A 9,952-nucleotide genomic window follows, 5' to 3' on the forward strand; every position below is an offset into this window, starting at 1 on the left:
AAATATTAATTATTATATTAAATTTAACGTTAATATATTAAAAATCCATGTATAGTATTTATATTAATTCTTAACATTTTACATAAAATGCGTATAAACTATTAATTATTATGTTCAAAATCACTTATGTATTCAAATAAAATATTTATATCAATTCTTTTTTGACACCGTATTTATAATAACTCTTAATATTTCATATAAAATATAATTAATATTAATATTTCAAATAAAAAATATAAATATCAGTGTGAATATTATTTTCCACAAAATTCACATAAAAAATGAATATATATATTTTTCATAAAGCTTTCTTATATAATATTAACAAATATTTATATTAAATGTTAGAAATATTAAAAAATTGAATACGTAAAAATACTGATGAAAAAATATCCATAAAAATTCATAACATAATATTAATAATTAATAAATAAATATTTATATAATGTATTAAAATTATTAATAAAAATAAAAATAAAAATAAAAATAATAATAATAATTTTGAATATAAATATTGTTGTAATATTAAAAAATGTGCACCTAATACATGTTTTAATAAGATTTAATTTTTTTTTCGTATTACTCTTTTTATCTCCCATAAATGAAGTTTTTATTGTGTTAAAACATAAAATGTGGAGAGGTTTAATGAGATTTTATTGCTCATTACGCTGGTCGTTTCATTTTTCATACATTAATATTTTATTGTAGTTGTAAGTGTTGTACATTAATATTTTATTGTAGTTCTAAACATTGTAGTAAGATGAATAGACAATTAATGGAGTATGACTTGGTATGGTTGTGTTAATAATCCCCAAACAATTTCCTATTTAAAAGAAAAATGGATTGAATTTTCTGTGGTCATTTTTATTTTTATTTTCTTTGACTTACTTGGAAGATGGGTGAGGCCGTGAGGGCACATGTCAATATTTTTTTTTTCATTTTTATCCACAATTTTTTTTTCATGTTTTATGAATATATGATATTAATTTTATGGATTTTTTTTAATATGAGTTTTCATGCTACAAAATCCAATTTATAGACAAGAGATTCATAACTTTCTTCTTTAGCAAGTAAACATTCATTGAAAAAGGTTGAAAGCTTTGAATTTAAAGTAAGCTATGTTTGAAATAATTTAAATAGCTTTTTTTACAGAGTTTTTTTTTTATTATTTTTTTATTTTTTATAAATCGATTGTCACAGTTCTATCTACCTCTAGAAGAATATAAAATTATGTTAAAATTATAATCGGCCTAAATATTCTTCATATTTTGGTAATTTCACATCTTAATATTCTTTCGAATTGATTACAATAAAAACATAAATAACAATGCACATCAACCATCACTAAAATCTTGTTGGCAACATCCATCTCGAGGTTCTATTTGGTTGTTTTCCTTTTTCATTTTTTTCTATTTATTTTTTAATGTTTATGTACTTTTTTGTTTTAATTTCATTATGATTTTAGTTATGTTGCTAGAAGAGTATGAATTATTAAATTAAAAATTCAAATGTTTTATTTATTAAAAATATACTTATATGAATATGAATATTTGATTTATCAAATGTTCTTTTTTAATAATTATCAATGAAATTAGTTATTAACAAAATATTAAAGTTTTAAACCGAAATGTTTAACTTTATAATATTATTTTTAAGGTAAAGAAATTATAATATTATTTTAACCATAATTTTATAAACATATAAAATATAAATGTCTGACAACTATCATAATAAGAAAATTTAGATATTATAGAACACAAACTATAATATGTAAATACTTCTTTTGCAATGCATTAAAAAAAACACAATTGGTCATTTATAGTAAAAAAGTTTTACAATAACAAAAACTCGACACATAAAAATAGAAAATAATTATTGAAAAATTTATATTAAATGTTTATCATATTAAGTACACGTATGAGTGATATAATCTGGTCTATTAGAACAAGTCAAGATGGATTAAATTTATTCATTTTTATTGTAAAATCTATTTCAACTCAATCCAATCATGAATGAATTAGATTAGATCGAGTCAATTAGTTTAGTAGCATTATTATTTTTATATATAAATTTAAATATTTCATAATAGATTTGAATTCTTTAAATATTTTATGTAAATACAATGTTATCAATTCATGAAATAAATAATAATACAAATTAAATTTTAAAATAAATCGATGAATTTATTACACTGTAATTAACACAAATAATCAATATTAATATAAAATAAAATTTATAACAAATATATTGTTTTGTTGCACCGAGTCATGAGAAGGAAAAAGTGAATATTCAGCATTACTAACACAGTAACACTAACTTGTAAATTATTATTATTATTATTATTATTATTTTTTATTGATTCGGAAAAGGTCAAAAATCTAGAACACACAACTTGTTATTCAACTCATATCGAGTTTTAATTAAATCAGTTATTAATTCAAACCTTGAAAAAAAAATTAAACTAAATTCATTGGATGATTTAGATTGATTTGAATTTGTACATTATCTTTACTTACTTATGCCCTTAATTATACTTGTATCTTTGCTAGCATAAAAAGAAAGGAAAAAAAAAAAGAAGAAGAAGAAAGATCATGGACGAATAAATATAAAAATTAAGAACACATTTTAAGTAAAAAAATGTGAATAAAAGAATAAAATATATTTAATTTTATAAGAATCTAATATTTTGAGGACTTAAAAATATAATTTTATATTAATTTATTTAATTTTTAAAGATTTTTATATAAACTAAAACATATCGAAGTTTATTATAAATTAAAGCAAGCATTTAGGAGATTAAGCGCACAATATCAAGATCTCATGTTAAAAGAAACAATTATATATATAATTTTTATTTTATTTTATTTTTACTCTTTTTTATATCTTTATTTATTTTATCATATTATTTATTATATCTGTCCCTGTTTTCTTTTGATTTTTTGCTATCTTTTTTATTTCTTCCACCTCAATCTATAAATAAAAAATAAAATAAAAATAGACGTTTACATCTGTTGAAAAAGCTGTTACGAAATTTGTTTGTATTTCGATCATCATATGCATGTGACTTTCTAATCCCTCCTGTTTTCCAAAAAAAAAAATGTGACGCACCAATGGTGACGCAGAATTTCAATGATAACTACGCAATGCTAACGTCAGAAGGAGCAATGCAAACATAATGTGTTTAAAAACATTTTTCTTCATTTTCTTATCAAACATCAGTATCAGAATCTTTATAAGGGTAGCTAGAACTTCATGTTTATTGCAGAAAATAGTAAAAGAAGCATGAGACCGTCTTCTCTACTTTCAAAGTTCATGCACGAAGATCAATCTGTACCTCTAATGATAATGACTCACATCGCAGTACAAGAATCTCGTTCACAACATTTTGTACGAAATATGGAACTTTAGTCATAATAAGTATTGAGCAACCTAAGTTAAAGTTCAAACTATGGTTCCTTGAAATAGTTTAGAGTGTGTAATTTGGATCATAGTGAGTTAAACTCATCAACAAAAAATTTGGTGTTTGGATCATAGTAATTACTTTTGCGATAAATTTATCGTTTTTTTTCACTCCCAAGTAGAGGCAATAGTGCCAGAACAGAACGGGTCCAATTGTTCTAAATTCTAATTACATCATGTCAAAAGATTTTTAATTCAAGCCAAGTTAAACCAACTTAATTGTGTGGCCAAAAAAATAGCCTTGTCTTATAGTACTCCTCTTGGGCCACAAGTCAAACGAATCAACTTATAGGTCCCATTATATTTTTTAAGACAAATGACCTAACATCATTCAATAATTGGTGTACAGAAAACATTATTCAATAATTTCTTACAGTGCATTTTAATTAAATTATTAAATCACGTGACATATTATATAAATAACCATGAACGCATATCATAAATTTTAGATAATTGAAATATTAAGTAAACTTAAAAAAAACAAGGTGAAGGAAAATACATCAAATAAAAATAATTATAAATAAAACCTCAATCAAATGAAAATGATATCAGTTGAAATTTGATGTAAGAAAAAAAAATTATAAATAAAACTTCAATCAAATGAAAATGATAGCATTGAATAATGTGAAATCAAATAATATTTGTTTATGTATACAGGTTTATAAGGATTTTTAAGAGTTTTTATTTACCGAAAAATATTCAAAATTTTTAGTAAAAAAGCTTTTAGAAACTTTTTAAGACTGTATTCATATACACATTCAATACATATTTAAAAGTGATCGTTTAATTTAATTATGTCCGCTTTCTAAAAAGAGAAAATTATGTTGAATCCAAAAGATAGAAAGCTAGTGATAGAAGGGTATTATAATGTTGAGCATAACATGCGAAGGTGTCCCAGCAATCTCTATATGACTAGTAATTATAAGGGTAATTAGATTTCAAAACAGCAGCATATAATCATAAGAGTATTATGATGAATGATATTGTTACTTTGTCTGAAATGCTAACAGCACGATGCTAATGAATGGGGAAACATGTAGTTTATCTAATTGCTTTGTTCTAGTGGGTTTTCTTTTTCATGATTAAAAACAATAGTGCGTTTATTTTAAATATTAAAATATTTTTATTATTTTCAAAATAATTATAACTACCATATCTAAAATTTCTTTTATAATTAATAACTAAAAAAACTACTTTTTTACTTTATAATCGATCATCAAAAATCTAATTTTTCTGTCAAAAAATATAATTTTCTTTTTTCATATACATTCTTAAAATCACCTTTCTTTTATCTTCAGGTCAAGTTTAAATAATAAGCGGTTCCGTAATTTATTTGATCTTGCATGAAATTAAGAGCATGTCCAATCAGAAATGGAAGCACTGTAAGCATATTTTTCTAAAAGGTGAGGTTATAAATTTTTTTTAATTAATTAGTTGAGACGAGTTGTAACATGATATACCTTCACAGATGATAGTATTAGTTTTTAATTTATTGTTATTATTTTAGCTTCACTCCTTTTCCAGTATATATATCAAGTCATGAATTAACTTATGCATCATATCACAATTCATATATATATGAATGCAGACAAATTACAATCCTGATTAACTAATGCATATATAAGAAATGAATAATTGCAAAAGATCTAAGGAATGAATGATGAGGTAAATGGCAAATTAAACTCCTTAACTTTGATTATAATATTCTTTTAACTGATCAACTGAAACCAGTTGGTTACTTAAAGTCGTTAATCACTGTGCTAACTACATTATTTGCCTCGACGATCAAATAGTAATTTGGCCAAAGTTTAATTATATATAGTTTACCATAGAGATTTACATTTAGCAGCAATAACAACCTAGGTATAAGAGCAACAATGGAATCAAGATATTCAACCCTCGGCCAATTTGGTTTGTTTACTCAGTCAATCTTTCCCTTTCAATAATTACATGATTTTATTTTAGTACCCAATATTTTATTAGTTAAGAGATAATAATCCTGCTTTAAATTTTCACTAAATGGATAATGTTGAATTCTTTATTACAAGAAATGTTATATATAGTGATATATAAAAAGTGTCACTATACCTATAATACATGTAGGTATATATCTATTTGACATATAGTTACACATAATTTTAGTGTTAATTTTTAATGAGATTCAACAATATATTTTATGTGTCACTATAGTCTATATATACATTTTTTAACATATACCAACATATATTGTATTTATTGTGTGAATAAATGTAATTTTTAGTGACATATATAGTATCACTATAAGATGTGTATCACTATATTACAATTTTCTTGTAGGCTTCTACTATATTTTCGTACTAATAATTTTAGTTTATTGTAAAAAAAACTAAATAAAAAATAAACACATTTAATGTCTTAAAAACAAGAAAAATGTTCAATATTATTTATTCAATAAGTAAAAGGATAGTAGAAGGATATCATTAAAAGATTTAAAAGTGACAAATACTAATTAGAGCATATTTGAGAAAAATTATAATCCCACACATCCGTTGTTCTTTAGAATAAAAAAAAAAGTTATTTGCAAAAGAATAAAAAATGACTAGATTTGGAACAACAATTTTTTAAACAATTTTTTCTTCTGTTTTCATGAAGCTGAAAGTTTAAAGTTTATAATTATTTTTCAACCGCTTTTTCTTCCTTAAAGATGTTTTTGCTACAAAAAAATTGTTTTTTGTATTTAATTAAATAAAATTGAATGTTTAAAAATATTTTTTCAACAAATTTATTCATATAAAATTTCATTATGATTATATTTTATTATGTATAATCGATTATTGAAGCAAAAAATACTACAGTACCTCCCTCCTTCCCATTTCTCAGTGCTTTAAATTTAATGCACACAGACAAAGAGATATTTAATAGATACACAATTTTGAGTAGAATTAATACCAGTGTGTTCATTGATTGAGTAACCCACTTTCTAGTTAAAAAAAAAAAAAAAAAAAAAAAGTGAGCCGCTGGTAGAGAGAATATTTATTAAATAAAAGTATAATTAAGAAAAATATTTAATTTTGTTATTGAAATTATAAAACATCAATTGTTTTGGAGAAGAAAAAAAAGCTAAAACCACTAAAGAAATGAAACTGATGGAGTATTATTTTTTTCACAAATTTAATTGATATACTGTTAAGCATAAACATTTTAAAATTAAAAATTTATCCTAGATATATATAACTTTTAAAATACTAACTTTTAATTTTTTTTTTTTATCTATCAAACCATGTGTACCAAATTACCAATCCCATTAAAAAAAATTATAAACAGTCAATGATCGAATAATAAGAGTGTACAGGACTTTTATGGTTCTCTAATTTAATTCTTTTTCTCTTTTTACATGTCTCATGATTAATCTTTGTTGTACAAAAATAATTTCTCAACTTTTATAGCAAAAAGGAGACACTGCGATCCTTAACTGCGTGTATGTCAGACAAAATTCAAACAAAATAATTGCCCTTGTATCCTCTACCAATGGAGAGAGAGAACATGAAGGGCAACGTAGTAGTGAAGAGCGTATATTTGTGGCATAATTTCAATAAATGGAAAAAAAATATGTGAACCCAGATTGGACAGCGATGCGAGAACACAAATTTCCATGAATAGACTGAATCATCACTGTCATCAATACTGAACAATATATTGAAAACATATGTATATCATTTTCTAAAATAAAAATCAACTAGTACTTATCTTTGAGCAATAATATATAAGAATGGGTTGAAATTCGAAAACTTGAAATATCTCTGCTGATATATACTGAGATTACTTACCAAGGCTTCATTATAGTGATTTTGTGCATGCTAAAACCAAAGCCTTTGACATGAATCTAAGACAAATCCGTGATTTGGCACATATCCAATTCCCAAGCCAGCTTCAATTTTCAGTGATCCTCAGATGCAAGCCACTTGGAAGAATGTCCATACTTAAAATATATTTCATTCCTGCATATAATATTAAATGTTTTAACAAGGACAAAGCTTGTACACACGGGAACCCCACCCTCCAACCGAGAAAATTAACTACAAGAATCACTAATCAAGGTAACAAATCAAAAATCCTCTTTATAGATCAGTTTGGTACAAGTACAAACCATATCGAATTTGATAGTTATGATCAATGGATCTGATAATTAACTGAAGCCATAGTCATAAAAATATTAAAAAAATAATGTAGGCAACATGAACACCACTCGATCAGCGACCTAAAATCCAAATATTAATTTCTCTCTCATACCCTCTGTATTGTGAGTGTGTGTATGTCTTTATTGCCTCCAGATTTGGATAAAGTGATGATTCAATATATATTAAGAAACTGAAAAGACACCATTTTATGTTGAAAAGGAATATTCATAGATCTGTGAAGTCAGCACATAAGGGACCTAACAACAGCCGCACCACTCAGCCTCCAAAATCTAAATAGCCAATATTCGATAACCTAGGACTGTCTGCAAATATTGCAAAAGGGCTAATTAGTGTGCAATAATAATATACTTAAAACATAGACAAGGAAGGCCATGCTTAATGTGAATAAATAAAAGTTTGGCACTAGAACAAATTGCAAGCAAAAGACATAAAAAAAACCGTCCTGACAAGTAAAGCAGAAAGAGTCACCTCTATTGTTATGCATCATGGTCATGGGCACAGTATCTGGAAGTTTGAGCTGTGTGTAGACCTATCACTTTGTTTCTTTTTTATCTCCACTCTTTTATTGGGGCTAAACTTATACACCTTTTTAAAGTCGTTTATGGCTGATGCAGCATCATCAAGATTCTCACTCCAAAAAGACCAATGGATAGATTGGGTCAGAGCTTAGATTGCATCATAGTCCCATCCACCTTCATTTGCATGTGAATCTTGATGATGCTACATCCGCAAACAACGACTGTCAACCTCTCCATGCAACTATAGCTTCAGAAAAACAAAGTATGTGTATAATATATTTAGAGGCTAGCTAGCATTATTACCAATCTTGGTGAAACTTAGATATGGCTAAATAGCTTACTCTAAGAGTGAAGTCCAATTAATCTCACGGAAAATTGTCAGAGAGAAAATAAAAAAAGGGGAACAACATGAAACAGAGAGAAAGCAGGAGAGGGTAATAAATAGAAAAGAAAGAGAGGACACGGAAAATTGAGATTTTATGTGCAATTTTAGCAGCAAGGCCACGAGGAGTAGCTGATGTGGCTTGTTGCAAGTGGTTAGTGTGTGTTTGGCACACGAGGCCAGTTGGGTACCCGAATGGAATCTAACCACATGAACTCAATTCATACCTCAAGAACAAAACAAAAGCCAAAACCCCAATTAAAAAAAAATAAAAACAAGAAAATTTCAACAACAAAAGCGCTTACTTTCAGAACCTCCAAAGATCGAAGAAAACCAAACAAAACAAAACGGGATTCAAAGCCACTTAATAACTATACTTTTAGAATCTACAGGTTTTGCTGTGTCGATTAAAAAGAACCATACTTTCCCTTAGGGAAAAAAGCTTAAAAGAAGAAAAGAAAAGAAAACTCAAAAGGGAAAGTCTCACGTACCTTGGGAAATCCATATATAGGAAGAAGTTCTCAAAAGAAATAAGGGTATACATCTAGATATTTCATATTTATATATACGTATGGTGGAAATAGATTATAGATCAGAGTAGAATCGGGAAGAAGAGATATAAAGAATATATTAAATGCATATGTCGCAAAACGCCTGAGATCTAAACCTGAGAAGGAAAAGAAAAGCAAAGGAGAGAAGAAAAAAAAAGGGTGGGAAGAGAGAGAAGTGTTGAATGGTAACAGTAGATGAAGGTTATATATATAGAGATAGAAGGATGAGTTGGTTGAAAATATATATGTAATTGGTGATTTGCTTTCTCTATATTCCCATTGGTTGGACTTAGCTGTATATGGTACTGTACCCAGTTTTATGTGGCTTGTAATCTCCCCTAAACCCTAATTTCAAGTTCAATGGCGGAGGGTTGACGCCACAACAAACATGCTCATTTTCCACATCATAGTATTGCCCAACCATGTGCATGTTTGGTTCCGCATTTTAAATAAATAAATTATATTTTAAATAAACCATCATTCATAATTTATTTTGAATTTAATCACTACTAATATCTTAGTTTGTACAATATATATACATATTATTATATATAATATAATTAAAATTTATAATAAGTTATATATGTAAAATATTACATTTAAATATATATAAATTATATTTTATATTTATGATAAATAATTTATATTATAAAAAATATTTTTTATTTATTGATAATTTTAAAGTATTAATAAATAATTATACTAAATACAATCGAATTTGATAATAGAGGTTATAAAAATCTTTACAAACTCCTTTTTTAAAGAAAAGATTCTAAAAAATATTCTCGCAACTAATCATTAATTAGAAATTATTATTGTGATGACTTACAATAATTATTATAAAAATTGATAAACTTGATAGTT

At 25.6% G+C, this 9,952-nt stretch overlaps 1 long non-coding RNA gene across 1 annotated transcript; it reads right to left on the bottom strand.

Moving 5' to 3' along the window:
• Positions 1 to 7,075: 7,075 nt before the first annotated feature.
• Positions 7,076 to 9,498, bottom strand: LOC114916700 (uncharacterized). The gene is made up of 2 exons (XR_003805282.2): positions 8,106 to 9,498; positions 7,076 to 7,939 (listed from the first exon to the last, which is right to left on the bottom strand). It is a non-coding gene; the product is annotated as an uncharacterized LOC114916700 (long non-coding RNA).
• Between the last annotated feature and the right edge of the window lie 454 nt (positions 9,499 to 9,952).

Source organism: Cajanus cajan, chromosome 10, assembly GCF_000230855.2.
Source record: "Cajanus cajan strain Asha chromosome 10, NIPB_CcT2T_4, whole genome shotgun sequence".
Taxonomy (NCBI): domain Eukaryota; kingdom Viridiplantae; phylum Streptophyta; class Magnoliopsida; order Fabales; family Fabaceae; genus Cajanus; species Cajanus cajan.